At 41.2% G+C, this 19,117-nt stretch overlaps 1 protein-coding gene across 6 annotated transcripts in view; it reads left to right on the top strand.

Moving 5' to 3' along the window:
* DGKB (diacylglycerol kinase beta) overlaps positions 1–19,117 on the top strand; it is a 298,387-nt gene that overhangs the window by 62,419 nt on the left and 216,851 nt on the right. For 2 of the 6 annotated variants that reach the window (XM_079947904.1, XM_079947907.1), the window contains one exon: positions 7,991–8,076. The exons of the other annotated variants lie outside the window; for them this stretch is intronic. The gene's annotated coding sequence lies outside the window, so the exon portion shown is untranslated. Of the gene's footprint in view, positions 1–7,990; positions 8,077–19,117 lie in introns of those variants that run through there. 6 annotated transcript variants of the gene reach the window in all.

Genomic DNA, 19,117 nt, shown 5'->3' with positions numbered 1-19,117 from the left:
GTTCATTCCCTGATAGAAATGTGTACTGAAATAGTTGCCTAGTCAGAAGCAACGAAAACTGTACATTTCTTCATTTACTAGTAATGGCTAACATTGTACAACACTTATATCACAAGCCTACGAATGTCTACTCTGAAGTAAGCTCTGCTGAGTTCAATGGGGTTTACCCCCAGGAAAGTTTGCATCAGATTGTACTGTAGCCTTTAAAATGTAGCCTTCAGCAATACTTTCTGCATATGTTGTCTGAAACAATGGCAGCATCCCAGTATGGCCCCTGAACTCTCCTAAGGACATAAGAACAGCCATGCTGGCTCAGACCAAACAGTCATATAGTTCAGCATCCTGTTTCTCAAACACCCTGTTCCAACTCTGCCCCAAAAGCAGGATACCAGGACAATAGCACTCTCCTGCTGTTCCCCAATAAGTGGTATTCTAAGGCTTACTCCCTCTGATCCTGGAGGTAGTATATAGTCATCTTGACTGGTATCCAATGATACCATTATCATTCACAATGTTTTCTAATTTCTTTTTAAAGCCATCTAGGTTAAGTATGAATCATAAGGCTTGACGGGACCACAATTATCATCTAGTCCAACCTCCCTGCAATGCAGGAATCTTTCACCCAATGTGGGGCTCGAACCCACAGCCTTGAGATTAAAGAGTCTCATGCTCTGTCGTTGATGGCCACCATCGTATCTTGTGGTACTAAACTCCATAGTTGAACCATGCATTGTGTACATGGTATTTCATTTTGTCTGTCCAGCAATTACAGATTCACTGGTTGACCATGGGTTTTTGTGTTATGAGAGAGGGATAATTTTTGTCTCTCTATCTGCTGGCTCCACACCCTGCATAATTCTATTGTTGTTGTTTCCTTCACCCCATTTGCTTGCCTTTTTTCTCAGCTCCAAATGTAACCATGCCCTTTGGAGAGTTCTTTGGTCCTCTAATCACTTTTGGTTGCCCTTTTCTGCCCCTTTCCCAGCTCTATATTCTTTTGAAATGCAATGTCCAGAACATAATACACTGAGTGTGGTCCCAGCATAGATTTGTTGGCCCTTTCCTAATTATCCCCAGTACGAAATTCACCTTTCCCCCCCAGCAGTTGCACACAGGGTTGGCATTTTTATTGTGCCCATGAGATGTCTTTCCCGGTTGCTTACACAAGCTCAGATCCTATCTATATATATGTAGAGTTTGGATTTTTATTTTTTTATTTTTTGGCTCCAGTTTCTCCGTTGGCTACTCGGAACAGCATTTGCTGCTTTAATGCTGTTCAATTTGGAAATAACCTTCTGAAGCTGCTCAAAATCTCTTTCTATTTTCACCACCCTGAATAATTTGGGCTGTGTATGCATTAGCATTTACTCTGCCTCCAGTGTGCTCCCACCATTAGTCTTTGAAGCTGTGAATACAGAGCCGGCCTGCCTATGAGGCAGAGTGAAGCAGCTGCCTCAGGCAGCAGAAGCACAAGATCCAGCGCCCCGTCTGTCCCACCACTTTTGCCAGTGGCGGAACACTCTTTGGGAGCGCTGCTTTGCTGCTCATATTCTCCCCCCCCCCCAATTCTGCGTCAAAGCACTGCAGAATACTCCCCCAGGGGGTGTGCTCTGGCATGCAGCCTAAATGGGGTCAGGGCTTGGGGGGCAGGGAGCAGCACATTCAGATAGTGAAGGAGGATGGGTTGCTTCTGTAGGTACACAAACATGAAATATCCTGTTGTTTCCTGAGAAACACTCCTGTTTGATGCATTTCAAAACAGTTTCCATCCAATTTTAAAATGTATGCCACCTTCACTTAATAGTTAACCTGAAGTGTGTACATTTGAGAGATCCATTGCACATGTGCAGATGACAGTGAATGGACAGGCAGCCTCATAAATCTCTATCTCTGTGTGTGTTGCTGGTACAGGGAAACCAAAAGGGTAATAATATTCATTGGGTGAAGACATCCCTGCTTCCTCTCTGGTTTGTACAGCAATGTGCAACCGCGGTTTGAGGTGCAGCAGGGAAAAGCAACCTTGCTGTGTTTTAAGCTGCTAATGTGTACCTAGCCTTAGTGTCATTAGTAAGCTTGACCCATCTCCGTGCTCACCCAATATCATCTCATTTATGAAAAAGTTTGGGAAAGCCAGGGGGTATTCAGAGACAGTTTGTGAAATGAGGGTGTGCCTCTTTAAAATCCCACTGGGCACACCCAAGTTTTTGGACATGCTTGAGGTATATTTTTACAAAGGTTGTATGCTACCCCCAATCTCTGCCGAGTGGTGCATGTGATTGCAGGGGGCTTCCAGGCGCTCACATGGGGGCTGTGTTCTCTTTGAGAAGCAAGACGCAGTGGAGGCTGTAGTGTCTTTAAGAAATATGGTTTAATTACACATATTTGCGTCTGAGTTTAGATGAAGGGGGTGCAGATATTACAGCATTGTCATCTCAAGAGCAGCTTGTTCTTCATAGCAGCCCAGCACTGGCGACAGAACCATCCTAAGCATCATTCCTTTGATCCTGCTTCCCAGCCAGCTCTAATGTTCTGCCCTTCAGCCCTTGTATTATGTTCTCCCTTTTTGTTCCTTCTCCTTCCCAGAACACCTAGCCAAGCCCAACACCTCCTCTTCTGCCTGCTCACCCCTTTTACTAAGCCTTGAGTCCAAGAGGCAAACCTTCCTGAGTGGCCTGAGGCCCTGCCCACCACATTGCCATCCCTTGTTTTGCACAGACCCAAACACCTTTCTTGATGAGTAGATGCCTGGTCATTGTTTCACAGTGACTTATGTTCAATCAGCCCAGCCAGGCTAGTTTGCATAAGCTAAACCCGGGAATTTCCATGGCACAGTTCAGGAGAACTGCAACAGCCTGTATCTTCTCTTCAGTGTTACAAATATGATCTAGATGCTACCACTGATTAATTCCTAACATTCACTAGCAGACTCTTGTACCCTGGCTATTGCACTATCCTCTTCTCAAAAAAAATATTCTGACCAAAGATGCGATACAAAAAATAAAGGACAGAAGAAATCAGATTTATGCAAAGATACATACAGAACAGTTAGTAAGGCATTTGAAAAGAAACCTAGTTTCAGCACAACATTAGATCATTTCTAGGTAATTCCCAGTTCCCCTGGAATTTTTCAGGCTTTCCCCTTGGGGTACACTCTGGTCAATTCAGCATCCTAATACAGCTTACCTATTCACCCACATTGCCCTAATGGTGGTTTTCATAAGCCAGGATGCAAGCCTTATTGCCAGTTATCTCACCCAAAAGCACTTCTCCGTCATCATCATCATCATCATCATCATCACAATCATTACTTATCAGAACAATTCCTAAACTCCTGTATCCCAAAGCACTTTTTAAAAACACACTGGAAAAGCCCCACAATCTCCATCGCTGTTCAGTTCTCTGTTCCCCATGTCAAAATGTTTACCTCCAGGGAGGAAGAAAGGGCAGTGGTGGGGTACTCCCATAGATGTATTAAATCCCAGGAAATATGGTGGTAAAAGAAGGTCCACGTTGTCAGGAGTTCAGCCTACCCTTGAGTAGGACCCTGGCAGAGGCACATGCCTGACTGGCATGTTCCCTCCCTCCTGGTTGTTTGTTCGGGAGCTTCAAAAGCTTTCTTCTGCCCAAACATCACAGCGACTGATGCCAACAGACATTGGCACACTTAGGGATCTGCAGAGTCTTCGCAGCTTTTCGTGACAGACCTCAGCAACTCAGCATTTTGGCTAATCTACTTTATTTACATATAAACACACACGGAGCACTGCAACATGGCTCCCTCTCTCTCTAGACAAAGAACAAAGGACAATAGTCCCACTTCACGGAACACAGTAACACAAACATCCTGTCTCTGTCACTTCCCACTCTGTGGAGTCAAAACATATACCGTCATGTGAAAGTCAACAATCCCATGACTGCAATCATGGAGCAGGAATTCTAACACATGTAACATTTGCAATCAAGGAAGGGGCTGCAAAGGAAAACATATGTGGGAATGTCTGCCACCACCTTTCATTTCTCCTTCCCCAAGGTAAGGTTTCTATGAGTTGTTGTTTTTTTGTTGTTTTTTTACATTGGGAAAGGGAGAAGAAATGAATGGAAAAGATCAGAGAGGCCTGATCATTGTGGGCTGTGCTTGCCACAATTCAGCTCTCAAGAACTGATTCAAGAGTGCTTGACTGTTATGAGAACTCTTCAATATGTAGAGGTCTTTACACGCCAAGTTTATACCTGATGCCCAAACTTTACATCTGATGTCAGAATTGTTGAGAGGGTCAAAAATGAAGGAGCTGCTGCAAACATCTTTTTAAAAATTATAGCTGTATTTCTGTATACCATATGCTGTTAGAAAAAGGTGTTGCTAGGTTTTCATTTCATAATGTCTGAAGATGAAATGGCATCTGTAAAATAAATAAATTGCTAAGGTGGCAATTGCTCAGATTATTGACTTTTTTGAGTAGTTTCTAATAGATCAATACAAACAAAAGAATTAATGAAGGCATTCGACAAGCAGACAATTTTGTTAGGAGAGAAACAGAGTTGCTTTTTTAATCCATAAAATTGTCTCTGTCCTGCAAATCTATCTAAAATGGTTTTGCAGGACTTATTTATTTATTTCTAAGTAGTATTTTGCAGTTCAGTTTGGGGAGTGCGTACTTAGGTTTAAGATAAAGTTTGTGAGCATTTTTAGTAATGGGTCCATATATATGTAATTACTTTATTCTCTCTCTCTCTCTCTCTCACACACACACACACACACACACACACACACGATGCTTAATATTTAATTGAGAATAAAAGGGAACTTATTAATAGTTTGTTCTCATTAGTGCTGCTATTCAGTGTCAGTTGTTGGCACATTGTAACTCTCTTTATTATGCTGGACATGAATGTCCCCATTCCATTTTTAATTAGAGAAAATCCTGTTCTGTTTGGACAAGTTTAGAGGCCCTGCTTTCATATAGTGTTGTTGTTGTTTTTAAGATCGTTTTCAAAATGTAAGGATAGTATACAGTGCTTTATAGAAAGTTCTGTAGCTGTGCATTGGCAAGTTTTTTTTTTAGTTAGTTTTTTTTCCTCTTTTAAAATCTGTGCATATTTACCCAGAAGTAAGTCCTACAGGTACTTGGAAAAAGTAAGAATAACCACAGTGACCTGCATTTTATCTTTTTCTGCAGGGTTTTTGTGTGTGTGTTTTTAAAAGCTGAAATTAGAAACTGCAAATTACATTGCGGGAGGGAGAATCTGTGACTTGCTGTAAATGTACAAGAGTGTGTGTGACAAATTTTATTCAGGGTTTCCAGCAGCCCAGACTGTTGTTTTAATATTTCACTTCTACAGCTGTACTGACAGAATGTTGACTACATAAGCAAACTTTGAAATAATTAAAGCTGTTATGTTGACAGCTAAGCAGCCAACGTGATATGTATCCTGTGTCCCTAAAGCTGGTCCTAATATATTTGCGAATATATTATTAAAAATTGGCTTCCAGCATTTTGATACTATGCATTTGTCATAGCTCTCTTGTTCTGTTGCAGAGTCAATGGAACATGGTTTCAAAGAGAGCTGAATCAACACTGTGGCCTGGGTCATGCATCTGGCATCCTTGTGGAATGTATGAGGCTGTTGACAGGCTCATGAGCTGGGGCCCATGTGGAGAGCCATGTGGTTCATGTAAAAAATGAATAATAATGATGCAAACATGCAGATCCAGGGCACCATGTTTCATAAAAACATACTGTTCTAACTAGCCCTGTATTTTGTGATGTTGTACCAATATAACCACAACCCAGGCAGGCACAGAAAACCTTCTGAACACTTTTTTTTGGCCTTTCTGGACTATTTTTTTAAGCACATTGGTTGTGCAATTCTTGTATGAGGCCACAACATCTTTCCTCAAGACAGTTCTCTTGTACTATAAATATCTTACCTTCTGAGCACACAAACAGCAGTATTCTGTTACTGGTAAAAGGTGATCAGTTATTTTCCCCATGGCTGTTCAAACTCTTGTGATCATGAGTATTGTGTGGAAGGAGGTAAGTAAAGGATGTTTGTCAATGAGTGCCCATAACATAACTAGTGTTGAATGACACAACTCCCTCCACCCCCATATCCTTGTCATTTTAGTTGTACATCAGCAAGTGATGAGAGTGCTGATTCCATATGAAATACCTACATGATTATTTAACTGCAACCAGGCCACATAGAAGTCACACACAGAAAATAATAACAATAACAATAACAGTAATAGTAATAATTTATTACTTATACCCCACCCATCTGGCTGGGTCTCCCCAGCCACTCTGGGCGGCTTCCAACAGGAGATTTAAAATACATTAAAACAACAGTCATTAAAAAACTTCCCTAAACAGGGCTACCTTCAGATGTCTTCTAAATGTCAGATAGTTGTTTATTCCTTTGACATCTGATGGGAGGGCATTCCACAGGGCGGGAGCCACTACCGAGAAGGCCCTCTGCCTGGTTCTCTGTAACTTTGCTTCTCGCAATGAGGGAACCATCAGAAGGCCCTTAACGCTGGACCTCAGTTTCCGGACTGAACGATGGGAGTAGAGATGCTCCTTCAGGTATACTGGACCAAGGCCATTTAGAGCTTTAAAGGTCAGCACCAACACTCTGAATTGTGCTTGGAAATGTATTGGGAGCCAATGTAGGTCTTTCAGGACTGGTGTTATATGGTCTCGGTGGCCACTTCCAGTCACCAGTCTAGCTGCTGCATTCTGGATTATTTGTAGTTTCCGGGTCACCTTCAAAGGTAGCCCCACATAGAGTGCATTGCAGTAGTCCAAGTGGGAGATAACTACTCCACCACTCTGGTGAGACAGTCCGTGGGCAGGTAGACTCTCAGCCTGAGTACCAGATGGAGCTGGTAGACATCTGCCCTGGATGCAGAATTGACCTGCACCTTCATGGACAGCTGTGAGTCCAAAATGACTCCCAGGCTGCACACCTGCTCCTTCAGGGGCACAATTGTCCCATTCAGGACCAGTGAGTCCCCCACCCCCGCCCACCCCCTGTCCCCCCAAAACAGTACTTTTGTCTTGTCAGGATTCAACCTCAATCTGTTAGCCGCCACCCATCCTCCAACCACCTCCAGGCACTCACGTAGGACCTTCACCACCTTCACTGGTTCCGATTTGAAAGAGAGGTAGAGCTCTCTTTCTGATTTAGAAAGAGAGGTAAAGTGTTTCTTGCCTATGGAAAGTTTATTTTAAAGAGTTATTTCAACAGAGGAAGAAAACCGGTTGGAGTCTGTTACTTTGCGAGTTTTTTGTGATACATTTGTGATACCACTGTATATAAATATATGTATAAATAAATCATAAATCACTGTTGCATAGTAAGTGTTTGAGGAAATACATCTTTCCTAAGTCCTGTACACAGTGGCTTGAGCCACATTTCTTGGTCGAATGCATGGGTTGCAAATTAGTTGTCCACTGGATTTGGCATTTCTTTGAATGCCGTGACAGTTCTTGGCAGTTTAAATAAGCATTTAAATATGTAATTGAGAGAAAAAAACCTATATTTAAGTAAGTACATATTTATTTTGTATTACATATGTATATGTATTTTTAAGATCAGAAAGCAAATACTTATGGGTAAAACCATTAGAAATGAAAACACATATATTGTCCATTCCTAAACCATCTACCCCGGAAAGCTAATTCCTTACTGAGTTTTCTGGCAGAAGGAGAGGATGTAAGGCCACTTTTCTCTCAAATTCTCTGGGTTAGCTTTCTTCCTAAGGTTCCTTGAGCAGTCAACTCCACCCCCGTGTAAAATTACCATTCCCCAATCATCTCTCCTGTTTTATCTGAGAGTAAAATACTCTATTACAGTTCTTATTTTTGCAAAGAAATGGTTGCTATGGGGAAATAGTCAAGGTGCTCTCCTGATCCTTTATTGTATATCACATGAATAGCTTAATGCAGTAGAAAGTGACTAATCCTAGTCAATTTTCTTCTACGCCTAGTGCATAAGAGCTGGAATACAGTCTATGATCTTAACAGTTGCATGTTGGAACTTCTCCTGGATAGCGTACTGCAGTTTGCATTGAAGGTGAGGGATTATCCATTTGAGTGCATGTGCAAAATATAAGCACAGCATGTTAGAAAAGGATTCTAGTTTGGGATATGAATGAATAATTTTAATTGGGAGGAAAAGAAAATTTCTAAGCTGACACGGGGTCAATGTCGTAAGCGAGCTTGTTTCTATTATATACAAGACTTTTCAAGTGGCATTTGTCTTGAATTGTGATGAAGCAGACTCTGCAGCACAGTTTAGAGACAATAGGGCTAGCACTTAAAACGCTTTAATTGCAAAGAATTAAAAAAACCCCGTGAAAGTTTACAAATCTTTGGCAAACAGATCTTTGGCAAACACATGCCCATGCCCCCAATACAGACAAAGTTAGTTGTGCTTAGGTCTGAAATGAGTGATGTTTGCCTTTAGGTAAAGGTAAAGGGACCCCTGACCGACTCTGGGGTTGTGGCGTTCATCTCGCTTAATTGGCTGAGGGAGCTTTCAGGTACAGCTTCCGGGTCATGTGGCCAGCATGACTAAGCCGCTTCTGGTGAACCAGAGCAGCACACAGAAATGCCGTTTACCTTCCCGCCGGAGTGGTACCTATTTATCTACTTGCACTCTGACGTGCTTTCAGACTGCTAGGTTGGCAGGAGCAGGGACCAAGGAAAGGGAGCTCACCCCGTTGTGGGGATTCGAACCACCGACCTTCTGATTGGCAAGTCCTAGGCCCTAACCCACAGCGCCACCCACGTCCCGTGGATGTTTGCCTTTACCCTCTCTTAATTGAGCCATGCCTTTTTAGATATGTTCTAGAGCAAGTGAGTATCGCGCCACCTTAAATCATAGTCCCATAGTGTCTGGACTGAAGTAAATCCCATTGAATTCAGTGGATATAGGACTGAAGCTCTCATCAGTTTGTTTTAGCTTTGTGATATTTTAACTGTCCATCATTAAATGTTCCATATTGCACCAAAGGCTGGAAGCACAAAATCTCATATTGGTCTTGCAGAAGCTACTAAGGCATCACTTGAAATTATCATGATGGATCAGTATGAATTTCTTTCTTGGTTAATATTGCTCAAGATACCATTACTGTTTGGTGAGCTTTTCTTGTCTCTGTGATGAGAAAAATAAACTTGACGGATGATCCAGTATTTGAAATGCACAAGATTGAATTCTTACTTCAGCATGGATGAACATAAGGTCACAGGCATGCTTTTTGTCATTGACAACACAGGAAGAAAATCTGAACGCTCTCCAAACAGAATTTTGTGGCTCTTAAAATTGCAGTGATAATTCTTTTAGACTAAAATATTCCTTATGGTCACATACAAAATGGACATATAAATGAAAAATGGTGAATATAACCAGGATATAATAGCAGTATGCATCTATGGGAATTGTTATCTTTTCTATATTCAAAGTTTAGACATTTAACAAGCGATTAAAGTTTTAAATTAGAACCAGCTATTAACAGTGACTGCATTTTTACATGTTCTTCATTTGTTTTGACAAGGGGTTGTTGCATAACTGTGATAGGATAGTCCCTGTAAAAGGAATGAAACTCGGGGATTAAGAGAGAGTTCTTATTTTTGCATTCCCCACCCCACCCTGCAAGAGTTTCCCAAATATATGCTGCATGTACTGTTGCTGCCAATATCTTCTGGTTGATGAATTTTAGTTGGGTACCTAGCTTGCCTTATTAGTCAAACCGTACACCTAACACCAATCCTGCAGTCCTGCAAATTTTCTGTTAAAACTGTTCTATGCAGCTGAACAGAAAGCATTCACCTCCTTGACTTGTTTGATGGAAGAGAGGCAGGGCCCATCCAAGACATTCTGCTAAAAAGTTGCAAGACATTCTGAAGGAAAGGACAAATGATGTCTCCTGCCCCATTTGCCACATACAGAAGCTGACTGGAATGGCTGTGAACTTTACTTCATAGCTGGTGATGGGAGAGCAACCGTTATCGCACCTGAGTCATGCAGGCCACAACACACATCCACAACACACATTTAAAGCACATATTTCCCTCTAGTCAAAGAATCTCAGGAATTGTACTTTTCCCCTTGTAGAGTTACAATTCCCAGCAACCCTTAACAAAATGCAGTCTCCAAGGTTCATTGTGAGAAGCAGTGTGGTTCAAATATGCTTAAAATGCGGGGCTTTTTTTCCAGCCAGAACTTGCTGGAACTTTGTTTTGGCGCCTCTCATTGCCTTTATAAGAGAACAAGGGAGGCGTTCATGGTGAGTTCCGGCACCTCTTTTTCTAGAAAAATAACACTGTTTAAATGTATGGAGTGAGTATTAGAGGCAGGTTATGTGGCATACACATCTCCAAGAGAGGAAAACAACTGGAGGATTCAGAAAGAACAGCTGGGTAGACCACCACTGCTGTCCTCTTCCCTCCCAGAGCCCACTAGCTGAGGCAGATGCCCCACTCTGCCAAACTGGCCCTGAGAAAACAGTGACCATGTAGAATTAAGAAAGGATATATCTGCGTAACTTTGAGGTATTAGTCATTGCATCTAGTAGGTCCTCACCTAGTGACTGTGGCTGTAATCTTCAGATATACGTGCCAATGGAACAGTATACAGTCTCTCTTGCATATGCTGTTCTGTAACTGCTGTCATGGTGGGCTAAAGTGAAAGCAAATTAACTGTAATTCAAATGACCATACAAGAAGTAAAAACAGTTGTATGTGTTGTTGTTTTTTAAAACAAGCCCATAGCCCAGGTGAAACAAATATAATGCAGGAACAGGTTAAAAGACTCAAGGTGGTGGCGGGGAGGTATTTGCCTGGAGTTGAAATGACATCAAGCTAGGCTCCAGATAAGTCTCTCAGAAGAGGGCATTTTGTAGCCACCATTCAAAGGGCTGCCTCCCTAGTTGCCATTTCTCACACTTCACCTGGCAGGGGCACTCTTGGAATTCCCTCTTGCTTGCTTTGAAAAGAAGGTCTCTGGTTTTGTCCCAGATTTTGTATCTGCACCAGTCCTATATATGGTTAATGCTAACCATCTTAACTAGGCATAGGCAGACGAGGCCCTCCAGCTGTTTGGGGACTACAAGTCCCATCATCCCTAGCTAACAGGATCAGTGGTCAGGGATGATGGGAATTGTAGTCCCAAAACAGCTGGAGGGCCGAGTTTGCCTCTGCCTGATCTTAACCATGGTTTGCACACCTTAATGACAGTTACAAATTGTTAGTTTTGATGGAGATGTAATGTGAGAATCCAGGGGTAGTCAACACACGGTATCCTCCAAATGCTCACAGAATCACAGACTGTAGAGTTGGAAGGGATGACAAGAGTCATCTAGTCCAACCCTCTGCAAAGCAGGAATCTTTCACCCTATGTGGGGCTTAAACCCACATCCCTGAGATTAGGAGTCTCATGATCTACAGTTCCTGTCAGCCCCAGGATGTAAAACCAGGGATTGTGGATGCTGCAATTCACACCATCTGCAGGGCATCACATTTGTTATCTTTGTGCAAGACTAGGAGATTGTGCACTATTTATCACGGTGGCAGCGTATTGTACGGTACAGAATGAGTCACATCCATGTTATTCAGAATGCCATTTCATGGACACATTATGGATATACTCTTCGAATTTCTGGAAACTGATTGTCATATAAGTGACTCATGGCACTTATAAGAGATGGATTTGATTACAAAGAACACTGATTCCTTCTATATGCCCAAGTGAACTTTGGACTTGTGTTTTCAAAGAGCAATCCCCCATGTTGCATGGAAAACTTTGATTGACACTAATGAAGTTTTCAAAAGCAATTTTAGTTATGGCCTAGGAGCCTGCTGTTCCAAAAGAAGAGAAAATCAGAAATTATGCTTGGCACATTCAAACACATCTCTTGGATCCTGGCCATTGCGTATTATCAGAACTGTAGCAGAATTTTATTTAGCTAGTTTAATACTTACAGCATAATAACCTGCAAGATTCCTTTAGAAATGGAAAGCCTTGTAAAACTATAGTATTGCATAAACCCCAGTTTCCTACTGAAATCATTGTAAAAATATTTTTATGCCATTATTTAACTTCTGAATAACTTTTTTCCTGTAGTTATAGTTCAGCTGCATATGTAATGAAGTTTGAAGTAATATAAGCTGTTAAATATTTTCATGATGAGTGCAGTGTTTATTGCTTATTAGATTAATGTCAGCTAGGGTTGGGCTGTAATCCATGAATAAAATCTACAACTTCCAGAAAAATATATATCTACTTTGTTTCTTAGGGACCGAAGCTGAACTGTTTCACAAGATCTATATAAATTTTGAAGGAGCTAATGCAGTCATTTATTTTTTGACAATTAAAAAAGGGCATGTCTTTAATCAAGCAAAGCTGTAAATTGAAGCCTGGCAGTTTTTGTTTGGAACTTGTCTGGAGTTTTGTTTCTTAGCCACAAGTAATTATAATTTTCAGGGTTGAAGTTTGGACATATACTTTTTTTCTTATAGAATACTTTAAACACATCAACATAATTTTGCCTTGAATTAAATTAAGTAGTCTAAAATACCATGTCTGCAATGAAAGAGCATGTGCTACAATTCCCTTCCTGAATTCAAATGGTGTCAAATATTCTCACATATGGTTGGAGTGTTTCCAATGACCAGGATCTAAAGAGCTCCTTTAGGAGCACCCAAGACCTGGTATGCCCAGTGGGCTTTTTCTTCTTCTTTCTAACCTTGGCATTCATAGACTCCTGTGCTGTATCACAACCTGCTTTTGAAGTGCCAGGTGAGGTTTGCTGCTGGTCAGACTTCCATTCAAGAAAAAGAAATCCAAATCTCCCTTGGGCACATGCAACTAGTCATACAGTTCTCTGGATCTAGTCCAATGTTTTTAGGATTAGGTTGCCAGTAAACTGTTTTGATTCATTCCTAGAAAGCACAATAGGGGGGAAATGTTTTCCTATGGTGTGCAATGAACCTCATAATTTCTTGGGCAAAATGAAAATGATTCATGGCACTGCTGCATCTGCACTGTGCATCTTATCTGGCTGTTTACCATTTTCGCATTGACTTGCCTTTGTTCTAATGGAGTAGATGCCTGAAAAAAACCTGATAAGTGGAGGTCAGGCTTCATGCCTTTTTAACATGCCCAGGCTGTGCCGAAAATTAAATGAGTCATCACTGAAATATCAATAGCTGTAGCAATGCGAGTTGGAAAATGATATATGCTGTTGTTGCGGTAAGTTAGCAGGTGTTGCAGGCAAATGGGTGGTACAGATATTAGGACGGGGATCTTTCTATTTATTTAGTTCATTTAAAGGATTTTCATTGTGCTCTTTGGCTGCAAAAGGCTCACAGGGGGACTTACAACAACGAATACTAAAGACAGTCTAATGCTTACAGTCTAAAAGGCACGACACAAAGGGAAAGGGGATTGTGAGGGGCTTCACCAGGGTGAAGGCTCCAGCTGTAACCAGGTGGGTGGGAAGATACCATGGGCCATAATCAGTTCAGGTAACTAATCAAAGCTGCAAGGTGCTTTGGGGATGAGGAAAGGGCACTGGTCGCTTTGGATCTGCTTTATCCAAACCCCAACAGACCTGATCCTTGGACTCCTTGGCTTGCTAGCCTGGCACTAGCATACCCAAAGCTAGCAGAACAACAGCTATCCCCCCATCATTTGCTCTAGCTGGTGTGAGCGAAGCTTAATATTTGGCAGTGGATCTGCCTCTCCGCTCCTCCCTAGCCCCGCTTAGGGCTGTCCAGTTACTCAGTTTAAAAATGCCACTGGGAACGGATAATTGACGCTGGAAGGAAGGGGGATTGGTTTTGTACTGATGGGTGGTTAAGTGTAGCAACCAGTGAAGGCAACCAGTGCTGTTCTCTTTGCTGTAAAGTTACAAAACCGCTCCCAGTAGCTATAACAGTATACTGCATTGAATCTTTTTCTTTCTTTCTAAAGGCATAAGCATAAAATTTCCCACCTACTGCATGACTAATGAAGCTGTAGGTTTATACAAAGAAGTGTGTTCACAGCTAATAAAGCTGAAGACCTTTATTTGGAGCACCCCAGTATTTGGACGTTTCATTTTCAATGTTTTCCAACTGAAAAAGAGGAATAAAAACAAACATTTTTTTATGTCAACTGATATTTCATACAATGCATATTTTTATGTGTGTAATATGAAGATGCACACACACTTGGGAGATCTAAGCCCTTGATGCCCTGTCTTTCCCTAACCCTTTTTATGCTACTGTGAACCAGTTAGCTACCAACATTCAAACTGAAAAGAGCATTGACATAATTTGTAATAAAAGCAAAGCTGAAGCATAGGGAAGGTGAAAGAGAATTGCCAGAATCTGTAGCTATTCTGATCTGGTGGGTAGTCTCTTCCAAATGTGATCTTGAACAGTTAAAGCAAACCAACTGAATGTTCCCTTATTGGCTTGTGTTTTTCCTTTGCTTTTAAGTGTTCTTTCAGTTCAAGTTAAGGTTGTGCACCCCTATCCTAAGCATTGGTGCCAGTAAGGCTGCAATCCTGTACCCACTTCCCTGAGAGTAAGCTCTATTGGATTCAGCAGGACTTTCTTTTGACATGCATAGGATTGTGTTCTAAATCTACTTGCAACGCTGTAACATTCTTTGTAGCATTGTTGTGTGATCACAGCCCTGTAAAGTTGGCCATTACTGTTATCCCCACATTCTAGGTTCCTGGCTAAGAGATGGTGACTTCTTTAAGACCTCCTGGTGTTTTTTATGACTGAGTTGACATTTGAACCAGCCATCTTTGGATTGCTGCTCATTCTCTTAGCCACTGTGCAACACCATCTCTGCATCTAAATCAACTCTGGCAGCTTTGAGACCAGTGGCTTAAGACTGTTTTTCACAATTTTAGATTTTTAAAAAAGAATAATTGTGTGTTTGGAATCCATTGGGAGGAAGGGCAGGGCCCGGACACTGAGGTACAGCGTCAAGGGCCTTCTGGTGGTTCCCTCAGTGCGAGAAGTGAGGTTACAGGGAACCAGGCCTTCTCGGTAGTGGCTCCCGCCCTGTGGAACGCCCTCCTATCAGATGTCAAGGGAATAAACAACTATCCGACTTTTAGAAGACATCTGAAGGCAGCCCTGTTTAGGGAAGTTTTTTAATGTCTGTTGTTTTAATGTATTTTAAATCTCCTGTTGGAAGCCACCCAGAGTGGCTGGAGAAACCCAGCCAGACAGGCGGGGTAGAAATATATTATTATTATTATTATTATTATTATTATTATTATTATTATTATTGAAACAATAATCCATGATGCTTTAAGGCAGACTGGATTTCTCCTGGTATTGCCCCTTTTCTCCCCCTTAAAAACAACAGCCACACACTTATTATTTTGTGAAGAAGTAAAAGTAGTACTTACTTACATAAAATGTAAACCAGAAGTTACAGTAGCAAAATGAAGGCAGGTTTATAACTAACATCTAAGTTAGAAAAGTACAGAATCTAAGTTCAAAATGGTGCCCTGAGCTGCAGAGCTCAGACATGCATGTGTGGTCAGCTTCAATGCATGGTGAAGAAAAAGAGAGATGCCCAGGCCCAGTTGTAGTGTTACAGCTTCCTGTCAACACAAACAAAGGAAGTGATCTCAGAGTTCTCTCGAGCAAATTTTATAGGAAAGCTGTGAGTTCCTCAGCCCTTCCATGTGCCTATCTAGCAAAACATGAATGGTTGGTTTGACTGCAGTAATGTCCCACATAAATAATAAATAGTGAATGTTAGGGTTTTCCCCTGTTGTAATTGTTGGGGGCCTTATGCCTCTGATGGCCACCCACTACTCTTTATCTTTTTCTCCCTCTTACTCTCCATCCAGACAATTGACTGAGGTCTGAACTGATAATTTGCAGATACTTTTTGTCCTCCTTTCATCACTTTATTTGTTTTCAGCCGAGGGCCTTATGCTGTTGCCCTCAGCACTTGAAGTTTGTTTATTATAATTCTACAAGATTAATTAGTGTCTAAGTAATCTTGTGGAAGAATAATAAACAGGCCTATGATGCTAGGAGCAACAGTTGATTAATTCCCATTCCTCCTTCCAGAACACACACACACACACGACAACACGTGTTCTTCGACAAATTGTTCTTTATGTTAGGCTAAGACCCCCCCCCCATCCCATGTGCATTGCATAGTGAAAGCAAGTCCTTTCATAGAGATCCCTTTATTCTTCCAGAAGTGCACATGCTTTGAGGCAGTGATGGGGAATTTGTTTCTATTTGAGGGCCACATTCCCTTCTGGCCAACTTTATGGGGGCCACATGGCATTAGTGGGTGAGTCCAGTGGACAGAAAGAACAATGAATGTAAATTGAGCAAGAGATTTTGTCGGAGTTCAATGACACATTCCAACTAGGCAAAAACAACAACAACAACAACAACAAACAGGTATGTGAAGCAGAGCCAGTGTGGGGGGGTGACCTGGGGAAGAATTGCATTGGAAGAATTCCAAATAAAGGGCTATGGAGGGGGCAAATTTGGGCCTCAGGCCTGAGGTTCTTCAACTCTGATGCAATACGATCCCATGAGTGAGTGCCCACCAACATCTTGGTTACTGATTTCTACCAACTGGAGTTTCCAAAAGATCTTCAGAAGCTGGTCCCATGCACAGTGCATTATAGGAAGAGTTTGAGGAAACGGTATCTAATGTGCAGGGTTAGAGCTTGTATGGCCCATATGAAAGAAGGAAAGGGGATCCCAAACAAACAAGCTGTCACCAATCCAAGCAGAAGTGCCAGTGTCAAGACTGCTTGTCTTATCGCTGGTTAAGGAAGGAAAAGGTCCCTGGATGCACACATTGCACTGTGCTTCCCATTCCAAACATTGGGAACCCCAAATCCACTAGGGTCTCTAGTCTGTGGTTGCTGGAAGCGACGAGCAGTGGTACATATCCCTATTTCACCTTTTCTGCCTTCAGTCTGTTCTGTCTATTCTTTTCAGTGGCATTTTCTCTTACAATAGATGCACTAAAAGTTACAGCCAGTATCTGAAGTATATTATTGTTCCAGTTATAAATGTTATGTATAATGAGTGGATCCGAGAAGAGAGATCGTATCTGAGAGAAAACATTTTTCTTACAATAGCAGAATTAAAAAAGATACAGAATATGTTTTCATTATTATGCAGGGGCACGAATACAGAATACAATGGAAGACTTTTTGCTGCTTTATATTTTAAATCAGACATTCTTTCGAATTACAATAAAGCATTTAGAATTCTGAAAACATGGTCCTTGAGATTTTTTGTAGAAAGCTCTTGAATTAAGTATTCACTTGTATGACTCAAAGTAATATCAAGCCTGAAAGATAATTCGATTTAGCTTTGTCACCCAAAAGGTACTCCCAACTGGAAAAGGAAGGAGCTTTTGTGTGCCCAGAATTTTAACTAGCACATTTTAAGCATTTTTAAAATAATTACCATGGGTGCATTTTTTTAGAGAGAAAGACCAAAAATGTGAAACATGAATTGAAATATTCACTGCAGTGTTTAAAACATGATATTAAATACAGTATGGTCTTTTTAAACTAAGGAAAATATACTAGTGGTTGGATCCCAACTTAATCATACTCAAGCGTATATTCATTGAAATAGGTGAGTAAAATCCCATTGCTTCAGCGGGGTTGACTTAACCCAAAGCTCTTACTGAGTCTTCCTGTACTCTAGTGGATCAGCTTTCTTAAACACGGGGATCTCTTTTCAGATGATAAAATAAATGTGTGGCTGTCAGGCGGTATTAGGATTGTGCATTTTCTCCATGCAAAACATCTGAAAGGAGCTTTATGTTTGTTGAGTTGACTCCTGATAAACTTTTGCGGGTGTGCAAGAGTTTTAAACTGCGGGAGGCAGTGAAAGACAGGAGGGCCTAGCGTGCTCTGGTCCATGGGGTCACGAAGAGTTGGACACAACTAAACAACAACAACAAGAGTTTTAAATATTTTTTCACCTCTCTCCATTCCTACTAGAAATCTGTCAAAAGTATTTGATTTGTTGTCTTTCTTTCTTCCTTCCTTCCTTCCTTCCTTCCTTCCTTCCTTCCTTCCTGCTTCATGTTGGAATCTCTTAGTCATATAATGTTCTTCCAATGTTCTAAGACCTTTTCTCCTTTGCAGTTAATTTGCCAGATTTACCATTTAAGCTTCTAATGGTTCTATTGTTCTCTACATCATTGACCCAAGCATTGGCCCTGTTTGGACACATTGCTGGCTATAAGCCATAGTTAGACAAAGTAGTACATGTAGCTTGAATACTCCCTGCTGTGCTGCTTCCTTCCTTGAGCAGGAAAACAAATTATATAGTGGCTGGTTCACGGTTATGTCCTAACACACACCTGTGGTCCTTCTTCCCACCGAACAAACTTTGATTGAGAAGCCAAATTTAAGGTAATACAAAGTCAGCTGCTCAGTGGTTTGTTTTCTTGTTCAAGGAGGGGAGAAACAAAGTGAGGAGGGATTGAGAGGGGTGCACAACCACGCAGCATGTTCACAGGCTAATTTGGCTAAGAACATTCTTTATGGTCAGTGATATGTGTAAATCATTTATGTCTAAATATGTCTATGGTCAGTGATGACTAAAAGTGATGACTGGTTTATACACAGCATCATCATTTTACCAGACAAGAGCGTCTGTCCTATTCCTTTTTCTTTCTCTGGGCTTACAATAGCTTCTTGATCAGCTATTGATGTGAATGTTGATGCTGATTTGTTCAAATGAAATCTCTTTTATTAAATTGCTGAAGCAGGCTGTCACTGAACTCTGCACGCTGACATTAAAGCTCTGGAATGTAATATAATTAGCAATCCCAGTAGTAGCTTTAATAGCATTAAGTGTTAAGACAACAATAAATTACATGGGACATCTATTTAAAAATAAGCTGGTTTTCAGAAAAATAATTCGCCGTAACCTGAAATGAAGCCTCCATGATTTTATTGAAAGTTCCATTGTGAACTTTTCCTCCTTTGACATATTAATTAACCAGAGAACATCCTCAAATTTTAACAGTAGACGAATGGCAGAATGAGCTGCACTGACTGTAGATCTTTCTTTCCCCTTTTTTATAGCTTGCTGTA

Source organism: Podarcis cretensis (assembly GCF_951804945.1).
Source record: "Podarcis cretensis genome assembly, chromosome: 12".
In the NCBI taxonomy this organism is placed as follows: domain Eukaryota; kingdom Metazoa; phylum Chordata; class Lepidosauria; order Squamata; family Lacertidae; genus Podarcis; species Podarcis cretensis.
Note: the sequence above shows the minus strand (reverse complement) of the source record. Positions and strands in the feature narration are given on the sequence as shown.